Here is a 26,476-nt window from a genome sequence, read left to right as displayed (position 1 = left end):
AAAAAAGGAGGAGCTTATTGTCTAATAATTGTAAAACCATTTAAAAAAAAACATGCAAATTACCTGATTCTCAGAAAACAGGCCCGGCCATCTGTTTTTAAACTCTACTAATGCAGGGCCGATCTTCAATTACTTCTCGTCTTCTATGGGCGAAGGTTTTCTCCATTTTACTGTTGATTAGCTGGTGGTTGTTCTTCTTCTTCACCTCAAATGTAAGTGCTTCCCTTTCCTTTTCAAGGCTTTCTTTGGTTTCACCTGCTGGGTAATCAGGACAGAAGTTGACTTCTGCTTTCTTTGGCTTCTTTACCTGGTTTGGACCTTGACCCGTGGCACATTGATTTCCTTTGACAGTGTTTATGCTCAACTCTGGGCAGCCAGTGTTCCTCAGTCTTGTGCGGTAGTTTACCATTTTATACTTTCGACTAATTTTCCATCCATAGAAGCCGGTCACTGATCCTTGCTCCTTTAAACAAGGATACTTGGTTATAAGGGCCTCGGCGACATCATCAAACATCAAACTGAACTTGAAGGATAAACTTTGTCGTTGACAATTTCTGATGCCAAACCATCAAGTATGTCTGACTTGAGTTTGGGACTTGGACTCAAAAGAGTACCACTGTTCTGGAAGGCTTGGTTCACCCTTTCCAACTGAATCTGTACCTCATAATTAAACTCAGGTATCTGGAAATTTTGGGGCCATGGCTGTGACCTAAGGGAAGACCCTGAAGATGTAGATTGAAAAAAAAATGTTCTGGCTATTAATGAATTAAATGGAAAAGATGAAAAATGAAAAAAAAAATCATCCCCAACATTGCAACCCTCAGAGAAGAACTTGAAAAGCAAATCAGTTTAACACAAAAATTTAAACAAACACAAAAAATTAAGTAACTGTAGGGTGGTGATGTTAAATTCGGTCAGGAGGTTTATTATTTAGGGTAAAGTAATGATAACCGACCGGTACACCACTCCTGTGCGCCTGCCCCACAGCTGTTGCTGTAAGCCCTGTGTCAGAACATGATCAACTTTTCTGGTAGTAGAGAAGTAGGCCTACGTTAAGTCTCTTTTTTTCTTTGCGAATTTCCTCGCGAGGAGGAGGAGGAGGTGGGGGGTTAGCACGAAACGCTGTCTGTCTATCTGTTTTCAGTTAGCAATGACCGTTTTCCAAACTCTTTCAAACTGTAAGACCGAGGGAAATCAAAACTGAAAACACGTATCGACGGTTGACACAAAGTACAATTTCACGGTATATTATCAAGGAAGGGCTGCACGGTGGTGCAGTGGTTAGCACTGTGGCCTCACAGCAAGAAGGTTCCGAGTTCGAGTCCCGGCTCAGGCGCGGGATCTTTCTGTGTGGAGTTTGCATGTTCTCCCCGTGCCTGCGTGGGTTCTCTCCGGGTACTCCGGCTTCCTCCCACCATCCAAAGACATGCAATTGGGGACGAGGCTGATTGGATTCTCTAAATTGACCGTAGGTATGAATGTGAGTGTGACTGGTTGTTCGTCTCTGTATGTTGGCCCTGCGATGGACTGGCGACCTGTCCAGGGTGTACCTCGCCTCTCGCCCGTAGATGCTGGGATAGGCACCAGCCCCCCCTAGTAAGGACTAAGCGGAAGACGACGATTATCAAGGAAATGTTTGTACTTACCAATATTTTCAAGAAGACGGCTTCCAGCTGCGCACATGGCGGGTGAGTGGTGTCGGTTGCTTTGCTCCGTGGTTACTGCGCATGTCTGAGAATGCGTCAAAGCGTATCTTTTCTTTTCTATCTTTTCAACTAAGTTGAACAATATGAACAACATCACGATTTCATTTCTTAGAGTGTATTACTGTTTTACTCCAAACACACCTTTATCAAATGCAAGTATGACACACACACTACACTTTAAATCCAAATTGTGAATTTAGTTAACTCAAATGTAAATAATAATATCAATCACAACAATTCATGATAGTACAGAATGTTGAATGGACCTTAATGAATTTCCCTTTAAGATTTATAGCTTTTCTCAGAAATGATTTTTCTTGTTGATTTACCAATTGTTACACCTTTTATTTTACCTAAAGGGCCCACACTCACACGCACACTGCAACAAAATCACATAACATTCCTTCTCAATAAGAAAACAAAAAAAAAACGTTGCAGGCCTGAGTCGTTGCTTGGGAGCGTGGAGATCTAAAACAAATGGCCGCTTCACTTGTATGAGAGAGAGACACCTTATCGAATGAGATAGGTACCCTGGAAGGAATTACCTTGGCCCCCAGCATGACCGTAAGGAACCTAGGAGTTCTCTATGATCAGGATCTGTCCTTTAATCCCCATATTAAGCAAATTTCTAGGACCGCTTTCTTTCATTTATGAAACATTGCTAAGATCAGACACATCCTGTCTCAAAAGGATGCAGAAAAACTAGTCCATGCCTTTGTCACTTCCAGTCTGGATTACTGAAATTACCTCCTATCAGGCTGCACCAGTAGGTCCCTGAAGACTCTCCAGCTGGTCCAAAATGCTGCTACCCGCCTGTTGACGAGAAGTAGTAGAAGAGACCATGTCTCTCCTGTACTGGCCTCTCTGCATTGGCTCCCTATCAAATTCAGAATAGAATTCAAAATTCTCCTTCTAACATACAAAGTCCTCAACAGTCAGGCACCTTCATATTTGACAGAGCTCATAGTCCCCTATTATCCAGCGAGAACCCTTCGCTCCCAGGATGCAGGGTTACTGGTGGTTCCTAGAGTTTCTAAAAGTAGACTGGGAGCCAGAGCCTTCAGCTATCAGGCTCCCCTCCTGTGGAACCGGCTCCCAGTTTCGGTCCGGGATGCAGGCACCCTCTCGACCTTTAAGAGCAGACTTAAGACCTTCCTTTTTGATCAGGCTTGGGCTGCTAAGGCTGGCCCTTAGATATGCTGCTATAGGCTTAGACTGCCGGGGATCTCCCATGGTGCACTGGGCTTCTCTCTACTCCTCTCTGTCCTCCTATATTTGTCATACATAAATCATACTCTTACATATTACTAACTCATCTTCTTCTCAGTAGCCAGTAGCCTTTGGGCTCCCCTCATCCCAGATCCCAGGTGCTGCTGGAGGAGGCTGCAGACCTGAAGAGGCTCAAGCTGCTACCCGTAGCTCCACCCGCTCACGTCTACCTCTGTAGACCTACCTACCTCTGTCCATCAGTGTCTTCCCTTTCTCTCTCTCTTTATCTCTGTCCCACTCTTTCCTTCTGCATATCTGTCTTCCTCCATTATCTGTCTTTGTCTCTGCCCTGCTCTCCTGTTCTCTTTCCCCCCAACCGGTCAAAGCAGAAGGCCGTCCCCATTGAGCCTGGGTCTGCTCGACGTTCCTGCCTGTTAAAAGGAAGGTTTTCGTCGCCGCTGTTGCAGAATGTGCTTGCTCATGGAGAATTGTTGGGTGTAAATTCATTGAAGGAGCATGGTACTTGACCTGCTCTACCTGTAAAGTGTCATGAGATAACTTCTGTTGTGATTTGGCGCTATACAAATAAAATTGACTTGACTTGACTAGTTTTCTTCACTGTGCCACCATGATAAGTTTCCTCTTGAGAAGTTCTTGTCCAAGGTCATAGCTGGTAAAAGAATTGTCACAAGTGATATTGTGACCCTGCAGTCCAGTCGTCATATCCAGGACCACACTGGACATGGCCGCCTTTGTTTGTTTTGTTGTTATGCAGGTAGATGGAAAAACGAGGCAAAATGAGAATCCCCTGAAGCTCCCATGACTGGGAGAGGAGCTGCTGTTAGTGGGTTGCTGACAGTGCACTTCTGACTTCAGGTTTGGCTCTAATTGTTGCTTTATCATCTTATCTTGATCACTGGGTCCAGACAGACCCTCACTCTTTTATCATTCAGTGAAAAACATTTCTTTGTTTTATTTGTTGAACTACAGGTTCCTGACAGTCAGAAAGCCTTGATGCAACAAACAAATTGATGTGCTGCTTTGATGCATTTAAAACATCCAAACAGGTCACACAGGAGGAAGGTGAAATTATGTGACCATCATTATAACAGCTGTTGACCTTGTTTGAACTATTTGATGGTGCCAAATATTGCCAGCTTGCTAACATTTACTAGCTAACATTGCTAGCTAGCTAATATTATTTTCTAACTTAAGGCCTAAATTTGGGATTAATTGTGAAAATTGTTCACCTCACCTTTGTAAGCACAAGGTTTTGTATTGATGATGTCATTTCTAAATGCCTTTCTGATTCTTTACATTAATAAAATGTTAGCGAGCCTGCTCTTGCAGTGTTCCATCAGCTGCAGGTTTGACCACAGGTAGCTTAGCTAACTGTTAACTAATGAACTTTTAGTCCAGACAAAGAATGTGGGTTGATAGTTATTCATCCAAAGTCTTTGGTTTCAGATGGAGCCTCAACTGAGACTCCTAGTTCAGAGGATGGTTTTTTTTTCTATCAGGTTTCCACCTTTCTGAAATGAAAATCAGGGACGCCCACAACGGCTCCTGGGGGCCATGACCACCAGGGGCCTGACTCCCATGAGGTGGGTGCCCACAGCAGTGGTGTGTGTTATTTTGTAGGTGTTTTTAGTCAAGGGGTGATCAAGAAAGCAATTCCTCCTACTTAAAGCTTGAAATGCTTTATTACCAATAAATACATTCTTTATTGTGCAACACTGAACTGCACAATGAACTTTTAAAATACAAACTCAATAAGTGCAGAACTTTATGTGACTTAAGTTCATAACACATCAACAGGTTTCCCTCCCTTCTTTTTCCAAGTCTACTTCTTGTTCCTCCTTGCAGCTCTGGGGAACTCTTGGTCTCTCAAAGCCCTGTTGTAAAACTCTGAACAGGACAGCTCAAAGTTGAGAGTGATCACTCCTTTGAGCTCCATGGAGCTCCTGTTCCTGCAGTCACTCCATTTGTGGGCCATTCTTGAAAATACCCTTGCCACATATCCACACTGTAAACCCGAATAAGTTAGCAGAACTCAAAAAAAGTGAGGCAATCAGTTGCCACATTGTTTTTGAGTTCATAAACTCAAACATTTGAGTATATCAAAGCTTACATATTTGGAGTTGATATTGGATCTACTTTTAAATTACTCATAAATTGAATTACTGATCAGGCCAACTCAAACACTGTTAGTAAATGGGACTCAAATAATTCATTCATCTTTCTCATTGGAATAACTCCAGATAACTGAATAATTTGAAGAATGAAAACTCAGGATTTCATGTTCAATTAACTTAACATTTATTAATTTTTCTTTCAATCTTCTGATTACACACGACTCAAAAACATTGACTTGCTTAAACTCAAAATCATTTACCTTCACACTTACAGTAAAATATTTGTGGCAACTGATTGCCTTAAGCATATCAAGTACTCTAGACTCAAAAGTAGTAGTGGAAACTATTCAAACTGTTAACACAGCATTACCCTTTGAGTTTAGACAATGATTTACCCACACGTGTGCCTTGTAGCACAAAATGAAAAATAAATAATATAATATTATAATATATTTATAATATTTGAAAGTAAACAATTACAAAGGCAGAATTTGGGCCATCTGGTTGTCAACTTGCAGTGCAGCAATGTAAACAATTTTGAAAACCATACATCCACAAGGAACAGTGTGTAGCCTTCCTTTGGCTTTCAGGTTAAAATCTAGTAACTTCAGGATGCACTTGAAAAGAAATTCAAACTCAAAAGCAAAATTCTCACTATCCCAACATCCCATCCTGGTGATAATTAAGTCTCTGTAACACTGTTTGCTACTCGGTAGGTAATTACTTCACTTCAGTAAAACAGCCTGAAACTTTGAGGCCAGATTCTTTCCCCAAACTACATCTAGTAGAAACAAAATGTCATTGTGTAAACACTTTGCATGTCAGTTCAACAACAATAAAATGTAAATTACATTCACAACTTTGTGCCATTTGGCTGAAAACAAGTTGAATACTGTAGAGCAGCAGTTTGAACATCAACAGTTGAACAATAGTCCCCATGGACCATGTCATGGGTTGGTGTGGATTAGGCTCTGACAGGGTGAGCCCTCAGATCCACAGCTCCTTTTTGGATCTAGAGGTACACATGGAAGATGAGTTCATTTTTGAGAGTCTGGAGCTTTGGTGACAGCTTAGAGTTTCCAGACCAAGCAAGATTTTCTGTTTGAACTCAAACATCTTTGTCAGTCCTTTCTGATAGGAAAGATGTAGAGCATAAATCAGGCCGAACATTACCAGAAAGGCATCAGCAAGCCTGGGGAAGTCGACCACCACATCAGCCTCTAGGATGAGGGAGAGTTTCGATGGGTGGTGGTGAACTGGGCTGGTGGCATCGTCACTCACGGTTGGAAGGAGGACCACTGACGCATCCCCCAGGTCTGGCTCATCCATATCATCCTGTAAAAATGAAAGGGCCAATAAAGATATGAAAAACCAAAGAAAAAATATAATATTTAGTATTTTTGGAAAGAACAGAGTTTTGACTGAAAGAGCTGTGAAGAAAAATCTGAAAAAAAATCTTGATCTCATATGTTTTTAGAGCAGTTGTTTTGAGTGGAGAAAATGTCCTTAAGGGTCTCAAAGGATGGATTTTGAAAGATCAAGATAAACATCTTGCCAAATGTTTGCAGTTGAACACTGGCCCATTTACAGAAATGTTAATGTGTGTTTTCTTGATACATCAGTAAATGAAATGAAAATATGAACAGGTTATTTACAGTACAATAGGCTGGATATTTCTAAACTGGGACTTACCACACATGTTCTGAAAAATCCTGACACTTTCTCACGCAGATACACAGGAAGGGCATGAATAGAGAAAATGAAAATGAGAATAGTGATACGACTTGTATGGACATCATGTCATTCCTAAGAAGATTAAAACAGTGGAAATACTGGGACAAGTTTACTAATCAAACCCAATGCCAGTCAACGCATTATATTAGCTACCACAATAATATCTGCACATAATTCCACCAATAACCTGCTGACTTACCTGGTGCATTTGTGAAATTCAAACACTTATTTGAACCTTTAAATTCTCAACATTACACAAAGACTACACCTGTGAAATGTAGAATCACCTGTGTATCATGGACTTTGAGAATGTCAGCCAAGGCGTCTGCAGTTTTGCCCGTTCTGGAAGCTTTCTTCCTAAATAAGGCCATTAAACGAGGAGTGTGGCCATCAAGTTCGGCACAGAAAGTATTGGGAAGGTTCTGGTTAGTAATTGAAACTCTGCAGACACCTGCATTGTGGAAAGGAAAAAAAAAAGCACACATGAAGGAGAGCCTGCATCTTTAGAAATAAAGAAGCTGCATTGAGTTTGAGCTGATTTTTCAGTCTGAAGTATCTCACTGCTCATCATCCTGCATTTGTGTGCTCTGAACTGGACGCTCTTCATCTGAATCAATAGTGAACCCAGAGCTGGTAGTATGGATATTCTGAGTATGCTCAGAGACAATGTCACTAGAAAAGTCTGAAGCAAGACTCCCTTGGTGCACTCTACTTTTATGGGAGTTAAATGAAGAGGATACATTTGTGCTATAGTCACAACCTCTGTATGGGCATCCACTGTCTCATGCTTTTTTTAAGTGTGATCTTATGTGACTGAGGAGTCCAGACTCTGAAAATGGTTGCTCAAATGTGCATAAAGGACACTTGAAAGTCAGAGGGTCCTTACTTTCCCTTGCACTGCTGTTTTGTTCTTGAGTGTGATATCTTGACACATGAGTACTCAGTGCACTAAGTGTCTGAAATGTGCACATACAATCAACATGGAGGCATGGGAGTGGGCTACTTTTCGAAAAGTAGCTGTGCTGCAATCTACAGTGTTTAAATAGACATGTTCTAGTGGTTAAAAAAAAAAAGCTGAACATAACTAAGAATGCCAAGTCATGTTTGTTGCAGCAACCTGAAAACAGACAAAAAACTATCTTACAGGACACCTGTTATGAAGTTAAAACCTCTATCAGAACTGAAGTCCTGTGGCTCGTCCCATTCTGAAGCAGGCAGTTGCTCCCAGCCAGCCAACACTGTCACTCTCTTGTGTAGGAGTGAAGAACAAAATCAAAATAAAGAATCATCACTCTTTCATTGGGGCTCCTTTCTCTGAAACAGAAATTCAACAGCTTCGCTCATTTATTTTACAGGAAATGTTGATGACACACTGGGACTTTTTGTTCTCATGCCAGCTTAACATGTGAGAGGTAGCAGGATCCATGCATGTGTTCATGTTTACAGCAGACAAGGAGGAAACCTTGGAGGACTTCAGTGACTTATCAGTGGTTCTCACTTCATCTTCTCAGTATAAAGTTAAAGCGAGCTGGCCAGGAGTTGAACCTAGAATCTTCTGATCCGTAATCAGATGTGTTATCCATTGCACCACCAGCCCTGTGAAGAAGCTGCTATGTTCATGTGGGCTTGGTTTTACAGAAAATCCCAACAACGTGGTGGCATTTTCAGGGGACACAATGGTGCAGTGGTCAGCACTGTGGCCTCACAACAAGAAGGTTCAGCTCTCCTCTGTATTTGGTTGCTAGGAACCTGAATCAGTCCTCAGTGGAGCGGTGCTGCTGAGGCTGAGTGAGGCTTGAGTGAGGGACTGAGCAGGAGCAAACAGGTTCAAGCAGGTTCAGGCAAACTCCACTCAGTCCACCAACATCAAAGCAGAGGAACTGAATTCATCTAACAAAATGGATTCATATCATCTCCACTTGGAATGCTCTGGAACAACAAGTACACTTAAAATGGCCGACTTATGACAACAGAAGGTACTTTGAAGTAGAGTTGATTTATTTAAGTCAGTGACAGTCATTTTTTTCAAGAATTTAGTTCAGGTAACTTCATTGTTTTACTAAGATGAGCTTTAATGTTATAACATTGAAACAAGACCTTGCTACATTTATGGATCCATCACAAATATGAGCCTTCCCAGTCTGTCAGGTGGTAGAATTCAGTCATCACCAATAAAAGGAGAGTCAGAGTTTAGAAATCAAAGACAGACATTAAAGTATCTCTTATTAAAAAAATTAAAGTGTTATATCTTCGAAAATATACTGCAGTGTATGAAATATTATAATTCCATGGATGGAAACCTAGTTCTTATATTCTTTAATATACTGCAATAGTAATGGACCCTCTATGACACTGTAGTGATGAATCTATCAAGGAGTAAAAATTATTATAATCAAAGAATTTTTAAGTCAAGTTTGAGATCCTTTGACCCTCTCTGTCTCTCTCTCTCAGGAGCTTTTAAATGAATATTTTAATAAAACAGAACAGGAGACTGAAGAGTGATGGCTAAAACCCACAGGCTGAATGGGACATCTTTTAAAAACATTGAAACACTGAGCAAAACCATAGAAGCGGTCCTGTCTAGCATGAAAGAGGAGCAGATTTTAAAACTCCTCATCATTTCCACCTCCAGGAGTGAAGCCTCCCGGGACCCAAGAGGCTCCAGCTGGCAGAGCTCTCACTCATTTCTCCACCACCTTGCTAACCTGAGCTGTAGCATCTGAGAACAAAACAGTGACCCCCTTCATTCCAGAGCCGACTCCACAAACTCTGAGCCCCCACTTTACCCAAAGCCAGCCGGCCTCCTCAACACTGCATGACACACGACGACTAAATTGAAGACTGAAGTGTCTCATCAAGAGATCTGTCACATGCGTCTGCTGTGGAGAGTCAATCTGTCCGTCCACATTCAGATCATTCATGCAACGACTCTGCTACGATCAAACTACTCAGGATGAAACAGACCAATGTTGACATCAAGTAACAACTCACCAGCTGATCAACAGAGTCCTAAGCACCAGTAGAGCCTGCTCATCATCCCTGGGTGGGCTCGAACCACCAGCCTCTAAGTTTACAGCCAAGCGCGCTGACTGATTGCTCCACAGAGACTGTGAGTCACCTGCTTTTCATGAAGAGTTTTTAGGCTAAATTCAGTGTGTGAGGTCCACACTGCACATTTGAGGGAACATGAACGACAGATGAGAGTCTGACTGTCATGGCCAAAGCCTTCACCACTAGAACTGAAACAGCCCCCACCATCTTAACCCCCCCAGACCAAACAGGCTTCATCAGAAACAGACACACTTCCTAGAACATCCAGAGATCCATCCATCCATCGTCATCTTCCGCTTATTCCTACACATTAAGGGTCGCGGGGGGGGCTGGAGCCTATCCAGCGTCAACGGGCAAGAGGCGGGGTACACCCTGGACAGGTCACCAGTCCATCGCACAATCGAACAACCATTCACTCTCACATTCATACCTACAGTCAATTTAGAGTATTCAATCAGCCTAGTCCCCAATTGCATGTTTTTGGACTGTGGGAGGAAGCCGGAGTACCCGGAGAGAACCCACACAGACACAGGGAGAACATGCAAACTCCACACAGAAAGATCCCGTGCCCGAGCCGGGACTCGAACCCGGAACCTTCTTGCTGGGAGGCCACAGTGCTAACCACTGCACCACCGTGCAGCCCGATCCAGAGATCATTCAATCTAATTAATAGAACATGACAAACCAACAAGAACATGTGATTGTAGGATCAGATGCTGAAAAACATTTCTAGGTTTGTCTTTTCTGGTCCGAATGAAAGAGTAGATTTTCTTTGTCATGTGATGTGGATGAGAGTGAAACTGGAATTTCCTGATTCAACAGGATTTGAGTTTGTTGGGATTTTTTCAAACACACCAACCAAATCTCTGAGTGGTGCAGATGTCTGCTGACTCCTCAGAGCAGACTGGAGCGCTCAGCGTCACACTCACCTGTGGGAGCCACAGCACAGCCACCGTGTGTGATGGAGTTTCATTTTAGGCTCCAAGATGCTGGATTTAATTGGTGTTTTGTGTGTTTTTTGGCCTTCTGGCACCGATGAATCAATGAACCATTGTTCCATGAGGTAGCTGGTGTCAGGTCACTCCCTGTTTCTACAAGACCTCCTGCTTCAGAGCCAAACTGGGAAAAATGTAAAACTCAAATTCCTGTTCTTGTCACAATTCTGCTCTCCTAAATCAAGGCCTGTTCAATAAATGGTAGAGCAGAGAGGTGCAGAGTGTAGCGGTGCACCAGCGAGATGAGACTGGACAACTTATCTGCTACAACTGTGGCGAACCTGGGCACATAAGTTGTGAGTGCACGAAAAGCCAGAAAAAGCGCCGTACATCAAGTGCTTTCTCGTCTGAGGTCTCCGGCGCAGGGCCTGAGGGTCAGTCAGAAGGAGCAGTTAGTACTGCCACAGTGGGCCCCATTAAACCAGCATCAGTTCTTGCCACTGAACACAGTGCTACACCAGGGGGTGCCTTCGGTGACTGTTTCACGGTCGATGTCAGCATCGGAGGGGTGAAGACGTGCTGTTTGTTGGACACCGGGTCAGAGGTCACTACAACGTCAGAGAACCACTTCAGGAAGCACTTTATGGAGAAGGAGTTATCCCCCGCCGAATGGGTGAAGCTGACGGCCGCAAATGGGCTAGCTATTCCCGTCCTTGGTTGCCTTTACACTGATGTTGAATGCCTTGGCAAGAAGCTAACTGACAAATGTGTGTTAGCTCTACGGGACAACAGTGCCCCTGGGAAAGAACAAAGTAAAGTGCCCGGAATATTGGGAATGAATATCCTAGCCAATCTACGTAGCCTTTTCAATGACATACAAGGGCTGAAGATGTTGAACCGACATGAACAACCAGCTGGAGTGAACCGTCTGCGCCGTGTTTTCGCAGAGATGGCAAAGGATGTAGGCCCCAGTGGTAGGATAGGCTATGTCAAAGTATCCGGGCGGCAAGCAGTTGCGGTGCCACAGGGAAGTGAACATCAAGTCCACACTGTACACAGCAGCTCAGAATGAAGAGTCTCTCTCAACCTTAGCTGTCCCTGTTCGGAATTCAATTTTGAGGTCCATTATAAGCTGGGAAAATCCAATCAGAATGCAGATGTGCTGTCCCGTCTACCAGTCTCCACGGAACCAGAGATGGAGGATAAAACTTCCTGGTCATCCAAGAAGACGAAGTGAAGGCAAGCTTGTGGCCTGCCAATGGAGACCAGTTTAAGGATTCGAGGAAGGTTCAGGCTCGTCGGGCATCTGTACGTGACAAGGTGTGCGGTTATAGTTGGGAAGAACTTCAAAGTCTGCAAATGCAAGACCGGGATGTTGGGCCCATGCTGGAGTCTGTGAAGGTGGGCCGGAAACCCAGCAAGCAACACTTGCAGGATATGAACTCGACTCAACGTAAAGTATGTGGGCAGTTGGGAGCGGTTGAAGACAGCAAGGAGTGCTGGTCCGAAATCTACAAGATCCATGTGACGGGGTAAAAATCTGTCAGCTGGGGCCCCAGTCCCTACAGCAGCCCATCTATGAGGCCTATCACGACCATGGCGGCCATTTCAGTGCAAAAGGCACTCTAGCTAAGCTGAGAAGGGGCTACTATTGGCCGACAATGTCCCAGGATGTCCAGGCATGGGTTCAAAAGTGTAAAAGATGTGCCTTAGCCAGAGACGTATTCCCAAAGGCACAAGCCCCAATGGTCTGCAGCAATGTTCCTGTCCCAATGGAAGTCCTAGCTATGGACTACACACTATTAGAACCATCTGCAGGGGGGTATGAAAACGTTCTGGTTCTCACCGACATGTTTACACGGTTTACTGTGGCCATACCCACCAAAGACCAGACCGCACGGACTACGGCCACTGCGCTTGTGAAGCACTGGTTCACTTATTATGGGTGCCTTGCGCGACTACATAGCGACCAAGGTCGCAATTTTGCTAAAAGCCAAACAACGCCCTATCACCCCCAGGGCAACTCTCAGTGCGAAAGGTTTAATCGCACGATGCACGAGATGCTGCGAGCACTCCCGCCAGACAAGAAAAAGAATTGGAAGGAGTACTTGCCCGAAGTGGTGATGGTTTATAACAGTCACATTCATTCATCTACGGGCTACTCTCCATTCTACTTGGTCTTCGGCAGAGATGCTTGACAACCCCGAGACATTGTGGGTGAAATGGACATGGATGGCAGCGGCGCAGAGAACCTGGATGATTGGGTACTCAAGCATCATAAGAGACTGCGGATAGCTGCCGAGGCTGCGAGAGCTGCAACCCAAGGTGTTTCTAAGCGCTGTAAACGGCTGTGCGATCGGCGGGCACGTGGAGCACTCATTCGGCCAGGGGACAGGGTTCTGCTGAGGAACCACAAACCCCGTGGCAGGAACAAAATCCAGGATCGATGGGAGCCAGACCCCTACCTTGTCGTTGCCCAGAACCATCCTGATATGCCCGTGTTTACTGTGAAGCCTGAGGCTGGTGGCCCTACTAAGGTGGTACACAGGGATCAAATGAAACCGTGCGTATTTGAAACTACTTTACCAGTTACTGTTACACCCAAAGGAAGGCCCCCATACCATGATTCCGAGTCTGATCATTATGACGTGGTATACATTCCCCGTAGCAGTTCCCCCGCTCGACACTCACATCACCTCGACACCCACTTTAGCTCTCACGACACCTCAGACACTGATGGGCAAGGTGTTAGCGACAGGCAGAGCGAAGCAGACGAACTTTCTGGGGAGGGGGGGTCACATGAATGGAGCCCCATGTTGACATTCATCTTAAAATCTCTTAGCGTGTTGTCTCTCTTAAACCAGCTGTGGCAGCTTTCATTGTGTGATTTATTTTAAAATACAAATATGGAACAGAACCATTGTAATAAGATGTCAGGACATTTGAAGGAATGTAAATCTCCTGTTGAAATGTTGCAGTGTGCAGCTGAGGCTCTCTGGCACTGGCACAAGGAGCTACAATGGCAGAACCTGGACCCTCCTGGAGGAGAAACACAGGTGAGTGCCTTCTTGGCTCCAGATTGATGGAAATAAAGTGTCTGAGGCTGTTAGCAGCCATTAAGTTGATCTGGTTGGGCACTGGTATTTTTTCTTGATGCAGCTCATTTCCAGCTCTTAACAAGAACTCAGGAGTGATTCAGGAGAAGAGTTTCAGAACAGCCAAGGTTGGGGACTGGAATTTTAAAATTTCCCCTGGAACCAGGCAACCTTGGGAGGTAAAACCTCAAATCATAGCCATGCAGATGCAGCAGCAGAAAGAAGCTGTCATTTACCCTGACAGTCAGAGCATCAAGTCAAGAAAACATCAACCATCTTGTCATTCCAAACCTTCACCTGTCAGATTCAGCTACTTATTACTGTGGGACTTTAAATTTGAACACAATGGAATTTGGACAAGGAGTTTTCCTTCAAGTCCAAACATCATCGTCCAGCCTCCAACCAGAGGTCCATCAGTTATCATGGGAGCCACATGTGGAGTCTGGATTCTTTTCTATAATGTAACGGCAATGACAGTCCTGCTAAGTGACATCACTGACATGACTGGATGAATTCAGTCACATGACTGGATGACTTCAGTCTTCAGACTGTGGATGACAGTGTAGATGCCAATGCAGAGGTTGGGGAAATAGTCTCTGAGAATCCAACTTCAACCCACGCCCTCCTTGTTTTTCAAAAACCCAAACAGCGACCATCATCATTTCCTTCAAGTCCAGTGAAAAACATTTCTTTGTTTTATTTGTTGAACTAGAGGTTCCTGACAGCCAGAAAGCCTTGATGCAATAAACAAATTGATGTGCTGCTTTGATGCATTTAAAACCTCCAAACAGGTCACACAGGAGGAAGGTGAAATCATGTGACCATCATTATAACAGCTGTTGACCTTGTTTGAACTATTTGATGGTGCTAAATATTGCCGGCTTGCTAACGTTAACTAGCTAACGCTGCTAGCTAGCTAATATTATTTTCTAACTTCAGGCCTAAATTTGGGATTGATTGTGAAAATTGTTCACCTCACCTTTGTCAGCACAAGGTTTTGTATTGATGATGTCATTGTAACTGCCTTTCTGATTCTAAAATATAAATGCATCCAAGAATAAAAATGTAAAACTGCCCCTCCATAGAAATATCATGTTTAATATACTGCAATATTCTTTTCCAGTATACTACACTAAATTTTTGTTTTATAAGAGAGACTTTAATGTCTGTCTTTGATTTCTAAACTCTGACTCTCCTGTTATTGGTGATGACTGAATTCTACCACCTGACAGACTCGGAAGGCTCATATTTGTGATGGGATCCATAAATGTAGGAAGGTCTTGTTTCAGTGAATTGGCGTGAAATAACTTTTTATTTTGTTTGTGGTTGTCATGGGGACTCGGCTGCTTCTGGTGGTGCTGTTGTCACTTCCCGTGACTGCGGGGGGAAAGAGTAAATTTTATATCATTATGTTGAATAAAGGTGTGTCTGAGAGAGCTTCAACAGACAAACTGTCCAGTTTAACAACAAATACTAGTCAGTCTTAATATTGCTGCCGTGACCCGGATTCAAACCAGGGTTGCTGCAGCCACAACACAGAGTACTAACCTCCACGGCGTCCTGGAGGCTGAGGTTTGAGCTTCTATGTCTTTGTCTCATTGAGAGATCAAAGACAATTTGTGTCCACAAAGAAATCATTGAGAAATCTAGGTGAGATCAAAGAGAACTGTCTCCAGCTCAGCCAGGACAAAACTGAGGTCTTAATTATTAGTCCTGAAGCTCAGAGAGAAACTGAATGCAAGACGACAAACACCTGCAGCATTTTTTTCAGCTCCACACAAACCCAACATTCACTGACTCCTGCATCATCTGGGCATCAAGAGCAGCTCAGACCTGCTACAGCTCAGCAGACCTCAGCCATTTTTAGGATGTCTCAATTATTCACCTTCACATGATTTTCATTCAAAAACAATAGAATTGTCAAATACCACAAAAGTTTTCAGCTTGCTGGTAAACAGTATTTCAACTTCCATTCCACTGTGTAATGGCAGTGACTGATGTGTACTATATGCAGTACTTATCAAGTACAGCCCTGACTGATACTTTATCTCCAATGATAGGAAGGATAATAATGTTGAAATGGACCAAGCAGGAATAGAATCTCAAGTCATGTCAACTTTACTGAGCAGCACACAGTTAATTTCAGGAAACACAAGACATTTTTACCACATATCAATGAAGTAGTCAGCAAAATAAATATGAGACTAAACAGTAGTTGAAGGAGAGCAGAGCTGGAAATAAGACATTACTGGGAGGGGAATAAATCTAAAACATGCAAAACACAGACACAGCTTTCTGTCATTTTCTGTCTCAAATACTTAACAAGTTTCAACTTGGTCCAAAACCTGCTCACCTCTCTGGGTGTCAAGTGTGTCTGCACCATTTGACCAAACTTGGGGGGGAATCCGGTTCCTTTTGGTAAGGCCAGAAAGAGGTGTGCACTCCTGATTGAGGAGAGTGAGGGGGTTTGTCAGAGCGGGAGGGGTTTTGAGGTCCGACAGGGTGAAGCCAGGAGAGATTGAAGTAAAAGGGGAAAAACTTATCTGGAAAGTTCCAGTGTGAAGGAAGTTCTCCAACCCAGAAATGACCAGGGCCGTCCAAGTAGGAATGGTCCACCTGCTCCTGGGATTCCACCGTTTCTTGGGTCCTGTGGTCCACCTCCAGAGCTATTCGCTGTTCTATGAGTTTACACAGCTTTCCACTCTTATTTTCCTCCCTTTTCCTCTTGCTCTCACTTCCTCTGGAGATCGGACCTTCACTCTCCCTTCACTCTCCCTTCACTGCCTCCTTTGTTCTAATTTCCCTCCTTTTTTAGCTCACAGGTGGAGCCTAATTCATCTCCACTTCCTCCTTCCCAAGTGCGATTAATGATGTCACTTCCTCTGTCACACATACTCCCCTCTGCTACAACTCAGTGGTCCAGAACCATTATGAAGCCTGACCATGAATGTGAGCCAAGCTCTTGGAACAGGCCTGCTGCCACCACAACTAAGATCCTGCAGGTCACTAGAAACTCCAATGTCCAGCTGACAAGTGGACTTTTTTCTGATCTATGGTGGTGCTGAGTTTAGCAAACATCTCCAACAAGAAGGTGAAGGAGGCCATTGTACTGATACTCAGTGTGTTAGAGCATGTGGCCCGTATGTGACGCCCGTGAGGCGTGTGGGTTATGTTGTAGAGGCCCAAAGAAGGGTGTGTTATGTTTATGTGAAAGAAAAAAGCACGAGTAAAGAAGTGTGCACAACTGACCTGAAGTCTCTGGAGTCTATTCTTATTAACATTAACACTTCTACATTGTGTCAGAAGTGGCGAACCTACTGTGAGTATAAAGTAGGTACTAGGCAGTGGTCGCTGAGTGAAAAAGAATTCCGAGATAGTCCAGTAAAGACATGCATTGTTTACTTCGCCGACGCGGCAGTTAAGCTAACTTACAAGACACCGCATACGGCGTGCAGCGGACGCGCACCGGAGCCCGGACTGAGACGGGAAAATGATGGATCAAATATTCTCCATAGCTCCTCCCGGTAACTTCAACTTTGAGGAGCCCAGCTCATGGTCGCAATGGATAAGACGGTTCGAGAGGTTCAGACTTGCGTCGGGACTGAATGGGAAAGAAGAGGATTATCAAGTCAACTCTCTCCAGTATGTAATGGGCGACAAAAGCGACGACATTCTCAGTACATTACCACTGACGGACCAACAGAAGACAGCCTATACAGAGGTGACAACAGCCTTTGGTTAACATTTTGTTGGTAAGCACAATGTCATATATGAACGTGCTAAGTTTAATAGCAGACAGCAACAACAAGGCGAGTCAGCAGAGAACTTTATCACAGATTTGCATAAACTTGCGGAACATTGCAAGTTTGGCGCCTTAAAGGAGGAAATGATAAGAGACTGTATAGTGGTCTGGATAAGAGACTCCAGGCTGTCAGAGAGGCTTCAGTTAGACGCAGACCTGATGCTGGCAAAAACAATAACTCAGGTCAGGCAGCAGGAAGAAATAAGGAAACAACAGCAACTGCTACGAGGGACTCATGCAGAAATCAAAGGTGCTAATGTGGATGCCATAAACGCAAACAGAGGGAGATCACGGTATGGACAAGCTCCCCCACGCAGGCCAGAGCAGTCTACGTCCAAGCCAAGCACTGTAAACAAGACATACTATGATGACAAGTGCAAAAGATGCGGCAAAACGCCACGACACCAATGGAAACAGTGCCCAGCCAAAGAGGCCAAGTGTCGTAAGTGCAAAAAAAAGGGACATTTTGCAGCGGTCTGCAGATCATCTCAAAAGGTGGAAGCTATAGTGGACAGTGATGCAGAGGACGATATAGCTTTCATGGGGACAGTTGAAACAGACGGAAATGAAGAGAAATGGTTAAAAGAAATCAGCCTCAATGGAGAGAAGGTAACATTTAAGCTGGACTCGGGGGCCTCAGTTACAGCTATTCCATCTTCCATGTATTCCAGAGCACGGGATGGCAGGCTGATGACACCGCCTAAGAAGATTAAAGGCCCCACAAGCGTTGAGACCAGCCTGGCCAAACCTCAGAGCTTTCAGGGAAAAAGACAAGGAACTAAAAGCAAAGCAGAGAAAGACATTCAACCTGAGACATAAGACAAAGGAGTTGCCCGCTCTGGTTCCAGGACAGAGAGTGTGGATTAGAACAGCACAGACCACAGCTACTGTCCAGGGACCAGGTCAAACACCAAGGTCTTACAATGTGGAAACAGACCAAGGGAGCTTAAGAAGAAACAGGGCTCACTTGACATTGCTCCCTGAGAGAAGTCTGTCCTGCGCTGATGAGTCATTGACTGACCCGAGGCAAAAAGATTCGGGTGGAACAGTGACCAGGTTGGGAAGAGTTTCCCGCCCTCCTGATAGACTTAACTTGTGGAAAAAAAAAATTCTAGTTAAATAGGTATGAGCCTGACAGTTTGTTGTTTTTAAAACAGAAGGTGATATGTTGTTCACTAATGTTACTGCAGGTGAGTTGAAAATGCCCAGTTATGAATACCTGATTAAGATGGAGGTAACTATCATTTTGGAGTTATTTTATTTTGGCTCAGTTTGAACAGTTAAAGTACAGAAACAAGGGTTACAAGCTAAAAGGGGGGGGGGGGGATGTACTGATACTCAGCGTGTTAGAGCATGTGGCCCGTAGGTGGCGCCTGTGAGGCGTGTGGGTTATGTTGTAGAGGCCAGAAGAAGGCCGTGTTATGTTTATGTGAAAGAAAAAAGCACGAGTAAAGAAGTGTGCACAACTGACCTGAAGTCTCTGGACTCTATTCTTATTAACATTAACACTTCTACAGCCATCAACTCCTCCAAGCTCAACAACTAGGTCAAAGCAGATCTTCACCCTCCATCTCAGATGTTTTCTACTCACAGAGATGAGGGACCAGTTCAAACCAGCTACCTGGAGCTCCCTTAAGCCACCCCCCCCCCCCCACACACACAGCCTGTCTTTGGTTTAAATGGTCTGTCACGTTCTCTCACGTAGGAAGATTTCTCTGACTCCATTGTGAAAAAAGAGATTCTTCATCTGACACCTGAGTCTTGATCCACTGATTCTTCTGAGCCACCTTTTTCTGCTCCAACAAGGCTGACATGGATCAGGTGGGTCCATGTCATCCAATCAGTAGGTTTCTCTTCTCAATTAATTTTCTACATCCCAGTTTAGATTGATTCTTCTCAGCCTAATGAAGGAGCATCTGATCAGGTGTTTGGCTGCTTGTTAGTTGTAATTCCATATATTTTAATCTCAGATGTTATAGAATTGATAAGAACATCTTAAAGACCTTTATCAAACACTTGAAACTCACCAGTCTGTTGAGGCCCAACTGGCCTTTGGTAGTGAGGTGGCGGATGTATGTGTATGAAATGAGGCTCGTGTTGCTGTGAGGAGCCACTAGAGGGAGACACCTGTTGTTCCTCCCAGCTGACAATGAGGCTTCTCAGCTGCATTTGAAGCTGTCCTTTATTTGTCACAACTGTCTTGACCTCAGGAGCCAAACTCACCAACAACACTTCATCCTGGTCATGTGGTCTGTTTGTCAGGAGATTCCAAATCCAAAGTTGTTGACACACAAGAGAAGAAAACACGTCAAAGTTTGTTCATTTTTATGAATCAAACTGAAAATGAACAGAAGAGTGACAATGAAAATGGATTCAAAAATAATAAATAATCATAAATAATGCATAAATACTCAGAATTTACTGGCATCTGTCGGGTTGGGACTCGGCGAGAGCAGTTGCACTCCTCCTCTCTCCTCCTCTTCTTTGATGTCTGACTATCATTCTTTGTCTCAACTTCTATCCAACGCAGCTGTGAGCTCTCTACCTAAAACTAATCATGGAATTGATCAGCTGGTCTCTCAACGCTATTGACACCATATTTTCGACAAGGATATCAGGATCAGAGGAACCTGCCTGTCCGCATGGAACCGACCCTGCGGGCTATGTTCTCGATTCCTGGGGGAGATGGCGTACCGTGTGCTTGATGCCTCTCTCCGTGGAGGACATCGAGGACCTCTACTTATTTGGGTTCATGGTTGTGGGGCTTCTCCTCCTCGGACTTGGAGGTGCCCTCACATACTGCAAAATTGGCAAGACGACGGCTGCCACCAGATCTGGATCTCCACAACTGACCGTCATTTACAACGCAATTATTGAGGCTGGCAAAGCGGGGTAACAACAGACTCTTGAACTGAAACGCAACATGGAAACCATCTCGGAGCAGTTGGCCGCTTTGCAAAGAGGAGAATGATGTTGAAGACCAGTAAATTTTAACTTACAATTTGGATTGGACTGAAAGAGAAGACGGATTGGAATGTGTGCTCCTTTGCCCAAACCCAAACACAGCTTCCTTATCGGCTACTGAAGGTCATCTGCCCACTGTTTATCCTCCAGGAGAACTCCTTCTGCCTTGGTGACGCAAATGGCACGTACTATCCCCCCCTCCGCCGTGTGTTCCTGACCCCCGCTTCTGCCCTCTCCACCTCCCTTGGGGTGGCAGCGCCTGTTGGCTGCAGCCTGCCCCGCCCGAGCTTGGTGGCGCGGACCTGCTGCGACGCCTCACTCTCACGTGCCTCCATTGGGTCAACGGACTGCTCAAGTTTAGCGTACATACACAACAAATGTATATGTGCTGTTGTTAAATTCTGAAATGTACCATTATTACTTTCAATGTGTAATAATTGTGATCGCTTGAGATAGTTGGATCAGTTGTGTAATGAATTTCACCTTGGGCTCGATCCCTTGGTGACAAATAAAACACTCTTGACTCTTGACTCATTTGACTGCATTTTGTGGTTAATAAGTAGATTAAAGAGTAAGATATATACTATATACATGTGATATACGTACGTGGCTTTGGACAAAAGCGTCTGCTCAATGAATTTGTAGGATTGTAGAATTATATAAATGTATAATATAATTATAGAAATGCTCTCTATCACCACCCCCCAACGTCTGTGCCAGGGTCTCTGGCCAGTGGTCAATGGGCTTATATCACCTGCCCAGGATGGGTCAAGCTTGCTTGTCTTTGTAATTCTGCACATATTAGAGACCTGGAAACATTGCTGGCAGGACTCCAACCTGAGCAGGGAGACCCCAATGGATTTCTAGTCCATCGCCCTCACCACTCAGCCACAGCAACCACATTCACACACCCCTTTGTAGAAGATTGAAATTCAACATTTAATCTTCATGTCAGCACAGTCATGCATTTTTAATTTCTCACAAAGACAAACTTTGTATGTGTGTGTGAGTGTGTGTGTGTGTGTCAGTGTTTTGAGTGAGGAGTAAAGAAGATGACCTTTTGACTCCATTTTCATTGTTGTTCTTCGATTAGTTTTTCAGTTTCACTCATAAAAATGAACCAGCTTTGACAGGTTTACTAACCACGCACCACATTTGGTGCATTAAAGCAACAAATAATAACATCATCATGATTCAGGTTAGGGGAAGATGGCCTGGAGGCAGAGGGTTAGGGTTAGGGTCGAGCAGAGTTGCTGGTTCAGTTCTCACTTCACCTGCTGACCATGTTGAAGTGTCCTTGAGCAAGATACTGAGCCCCTCATTGCTCCTGATGACCAACATCCAAGACCAACAAGCTTTTGATTGTCTCTGATTCTCTGAGGCAAAATCCAACACAAGGAAACAGAAAATCTTGAGGTTGTCTCACATTTTTTTCAAGAAAAACTCTGCATTGGACAGAGATAGGATGCTTGTTTCTTTGATGGGGGCTTCACCTCCACTGTTTTCCAAATTTAAATGCTGGCTGATGCTGTTGAAACCCTGGACCAGACCAGATACCTTCAGACCTTCAGTCTAATGCTATTCCATTATTGGATGAAAAAGTCTGGTACTCTAATCTTCTTAAACATGTACTTGTTCAATTAGGACAAGAGAATCTGAGCTTGGATATCATTTTGAGGTAAAGGATGAATTAAACTTGTAAACATCAGCTGGTGTTCACTCTGATGATGTATCGATGGTCTGTATTCTGCCTTCTGTAGCACGATGCTGCTGGGAAGAAGCCTGATTGTCAGAGTTGTGTTCAGTGGCTCCTGCTGGGTCCATTTCTGACAAATAGGCTCCAAAGAGTTCAGCTGTTTAAAAGGCTCAGAAAAAAAGCAGCACATCGTTGCAGTCAGCAGACAAGGTGGCCGAGTGGTTCAGGGGGACTACTAATCCATTGTGCTCTGCACGCATGGGTTCGTATCCCATCCTCGTTGTAGGTGACTTTGGTTTCTGCTCCTAGATTATGGAATGACTGATGCCTTTATCCAAACCCTGATTTTCAGCTGCAAGGAATAACAGGTGTCTCCCTGGAGTGGCTCCTCACAGCAACACAAGCCTCATTTCATTCACATGCATCCACCACCTCACTGCCAAAGGCCAGTTGGGCCTTGACAGACTGGTGAGTTTCAAGTGTTTGACAAAGGTCTTTAAGATGTTCTTATTAAATCTATAATATCTGAGATTAAAATCAATGTAATTACAACTAACAAGCAGCCAAACACCTGATCAGATGCTCCTTCATTAGGCTGAGAAGAATCAATCTAAACTGGGATGAAGAAAATTATTTAAGAGGAGAAAACTTTTGTTTGATCAGATAATGCTATGGGTTTAGAAATGTTCAAATGAACTAAAACAATGTTAACAGTTAAACGAACCCAATGTGGGAGGGATTCTTTCTGCCTCAGGAGTAAAGACTAATCCCACAGCTCATGTGAAACATCAGGTCCTCTATGATAGGTGGGGATCCAACCAGAGACTTTTAGATCCACACCAATCTTCCCTGACGTCATAGAAACTGGAACATTTGAACAAATAAATTCAAATTCAACTCAGCAGCAACTCTAGAACAGTCAGAGCACTTGCTAATTCCCCTGTTAGCTCCAGATCAGACAATGCAGGCCCACCGTCACGCTTGGTTGTACGACCGTCACCAGTTGCAGCTTCTCTGGTTCAACAAACTCTGGGGACTCAAGCCACAAGTCAGCACCGCTGCACTTGGGTTCACACAGATAGGTTTGATTTAAAAAAAGCATTTTAAGGACATTTCTGGCGAGAAATATACATTTTATTTCCATAATATTCGCTGTTCAATAAAAATAATATGAAATGGATTTTAGTGCCCCAGGAATTACAAACATCTGCTTCCAGGGAAGTCGACCCCCCCGTTCTTCTGTGAGAAAATCCGGAGGTTATCGCTCACTCCGAGGAAAAAAAACAAATATTTTTAATACTGTATCTTTTGATTAATAATACAATCTACAAATTTGTTTAAATTTCTGGATGTTTATTGTGCCTACAAAGTACATTTGTAACCATTATAAATCAAACAATCAGCATTAAGAATATAAACAATGATTAAAACTAATAGGTGCGGTCTGTTGACGTCACATCCGTCACAGAGGCTAACGCATGCACTCAGAGGTGGCCTTTTAGTTCCATCATTTCACGCGATATTTACAGATTTATTATTGAGTGGAACAAACCATATTGATGTCTGGGTTAATCAAGGATATAATAAAAGAAATCCAAACTATTTGGCAAGTTAAATTTATCCTAACTGTTCTTCATATATTGTGCTGGTAATGTCATGTAATTTCTTTTCAAATGTAATTTTTTTTCGTTCCGATATGTGTATTTTTACTGCTCCAACAAAGCTGTTCCTCTTCTGGGTTAAATCAGTCATTCAGGCAATCAATAACTTAATGTCTCTGATGCATGTACAGTGTGTACTGCATTACAACAGATGCGATCCTTATGGAGGACAGAACAACATATTAAAATTTCAACTTCCTAGGTTAAAAGTGAAAAACTATCCCCTTGTGAAACTGGGCAAAATCAGGGTCTGTGACTTCTGCACTCAGTGCAAAACGTATCAGTTCTACGATAAAGGCCTAAAAATTGTGAAATGGGTACGTTTTTTTTTTCCCCCACGAGACTGGGTTGTTGATCGAGTCTCATGTCAAAACGTAAAAAGGATACGTTTGTCCACAGTGCAAAACGTATCAGTTCTACGATAAAAGCCTAAAAATTGTGAAATGGGTACGTTGTTTTTTTCTCCACGAGACTGGGTTGTTGATCAAGTCTCATGTCAAAACGTAAAAAGGCTACGTTTGTCCACAGTGCAAAACGTATCAGTTCTATGACAAAGGCCTAAAAATTGTGAAATGGGTACGTTTTTTTCCCCCACGAGACTGGGTTGTTGATCGAGTCTCATGTCAAAACGTAAAAAGGCTACATTTGTCCACAGTGCAAAACGTATCAGTTCTACGATAAAGGCCTAAAAATTGTGAAATGGGTACGTTTTTTTTCCACTATTCTTTTCTATTGGAGCGCTGGTAGGTCATGTGACTCTTTCATGAGGGCCTGTCAAAACAAAAAACATGGTGGCCGCTCCTGTCATTTTTCGGAGGAAAGGGCCTTATTCCAAGAGAGTTTTAATTTAATAAAGCATTCTAATGACATTTCTAGCAAGAAATGTACATTTCATTTTCATAATATTCGCTCAGTTCTTGTGTATAATCTTTGGTTTGTTCGTTATTACGATGAATCTTTCACCTTTCGGTTTCTGCTGTTGCTATGTTGGTTGCAAGTTTTTTGCAGTTGTTATGATTAAAACCACGGAAACCTAAATGGCGTTTATGTTATTGTATTTTGTCGTTACATTGCGTCGTTATCTGAGTTGATAATATGTTTGTGAGATTGTTGACTAATACAAATAATATAAAACAAATTGCCCCAGGAATTACCATCAAAATATAAAATAGCTACGCTTGTTTGTTGTTGTTTTTGTGATTGTTGACTACAGCTGTTCAATAAAAATAATTCCATATATCCGCTTCCGTGGAAGTCGGCCCCGTTCCTCTGTGAGAAAATCTGGAAGTTATCGCGCGCTCCGAGGAAAAAACCCCCAAATATTTTTAATGCTGTATCTTTTGATTAATAAGACAATCTACAAATTCGTTTAATTTCTGGATGTTTATTCTACCTACAAAGTACATTTGTAACCATTATAGATCTAACAATCAGCATTAAGAATATAAACAATGATTCAAACTAATGGGAGTGGTCTGCTGACGTCACATCCGTCACAGAGGCTAACTCATGCACTCAGAGGTGGCCTTTTAGTTCTACCATTTCACGCTATATTTACAGATTTATTATTGAGTGAAACAAACCACACTTATGTCTGGGTTAATCAAGGATATAATTAAAGAAATCCAAACTATTTGGCAAGTTAAATTTATCCTTACTGTTCTTCATATATTGTGCTGGTAATGTCATGTAATTTCTTTTCAAATGTAACATTTTTCGTTCCGATATGTATATTTTTGCTGCTCCAACAAAGCTGTTCCTTTTCATGGGTAAATCAATCATTCAGGCAATCAATAACTGAATGTCTCTGATGCTGTACAGTAGGTATTGCAGTACAAAAACACCTTGATCCTTCCTTTTCAAATGTTTTTATTGTGTTTCCCTTATCAGGTGTTCAAAATGATTACAATAAAAATAAATAATTTATATTAAGCTTTGTTTCAAACAATAATAATTGATCAGGAAATGAGGCCTGATGGGCTGAAATAGCAGGCTTTGTGGTGTTCAGTGACACCTGCTATAAAAAGGAGTCAAGGCGGTCTTAAAGATGTGAAAATGTTCCCAAAGATCCCTCTTCATGTTTGTCGTGGAACAAGATTGGTGTCAGGCCTTTTTTCAAAGGAGCTCCAAAAGGCTCACTTAACCCTTTGAGGCCTGACTGAGACATGAGGCCAATTGACCCTTTGACCCTGTTGCTCTTTTGCTCTCATTTGGCCTCTACAATGGATACAGACCTGAAACTTGTCCTGCGAGGCCTCTAAAATGTATAAAATCATAATCTGGTGGAATAATTCTATAACCCCCTCCCAAACAGGAAGTAGCTTCAGGAAGGAGGTGGGGCTTCAAAATTTTAGATATTGGTTTCTGGCAGAGGTGTGAACTCATTCCAGAAATCTCATCTCATTTGGAGCAACTTTGACCAAGTTATGATGCTTAATTGATAGACTTTACTGGACTTTGCCATGCCCAAGTCCTTTCGGCTGTCCTT

The 26,476-nt window shown here is 43.2% G+C and overlaps 1 long non-coding RNA gene, 1 other non-coding gene and 1 pseudogene across 3 annotated transcripts; 1 reads left to right on the top strand and 2 right to left on the bottom strand.

The window, feature by feature from the left end:
• Nucleotides 1–5,301: 5,301 nt before the first annotated feature.
• LOC147262225 (uncharacterized) lies at nt 5,302–16,794 on the bottom strand. 2 transcript variants are annotated; one of them, XR_015112350.1, is made up of 5 exons: nt 16,219–16,794; nt 7,072–7,235; nt 6,743–6,768; nt 6,224–6,385; nt 5,302–6,062 (listed from the first exon to the last, which is right to left on the bottom strand). It is a non-coding gene; the product is annotated as an uncharacterized LOC147262225 (long non-coding RNA). The 2 variants fall into 2 exon arrangements; XR_015112349.1 differs by having other exon boundaries at nt 5,302–6,385.
• Nucleotides 8,309–8,381, bottom strand: trnar-acg (transfer RNA arginine (anticodon ACG)). Its single transcript has one exon. It is a non-coding gene; the product is annotated as a tRNA-Arg (tRNA).
• Nucleotides 16,795–16,941: 147 nt separating the features above from the next.
• Nucleotides 16,942–18,956, top strand: LOC147262224 (uncharacterized; annotated as a pseudogene).
• The last annotated feature ends 7,520 nt before the right edge of the window (nt 18,957–26,476 follow it).

The sequence above is a fragment of the Aulostomus chinensis genome, chromosome 4, assembly GCF_037954235.1.
Source record: "Aulostomus chinensis isolate RoL2024-O1b breed Wild chromosome 4, RoL_Achi_v1.0, whole genome shotgun sequence".
Classification (NCBI taxonomy): domain Eukaryota; kingdom Metazoa; phylum Chordata; class Actinopteri; order Syngnathiformes; family Aulostomidae; genus Aulostomus; species Aulostomus chinensis.
Note: the sequence above shows the minus strand (reverse complement) of the source record. Positions and strands in the feature narration are given on the sequence as shown.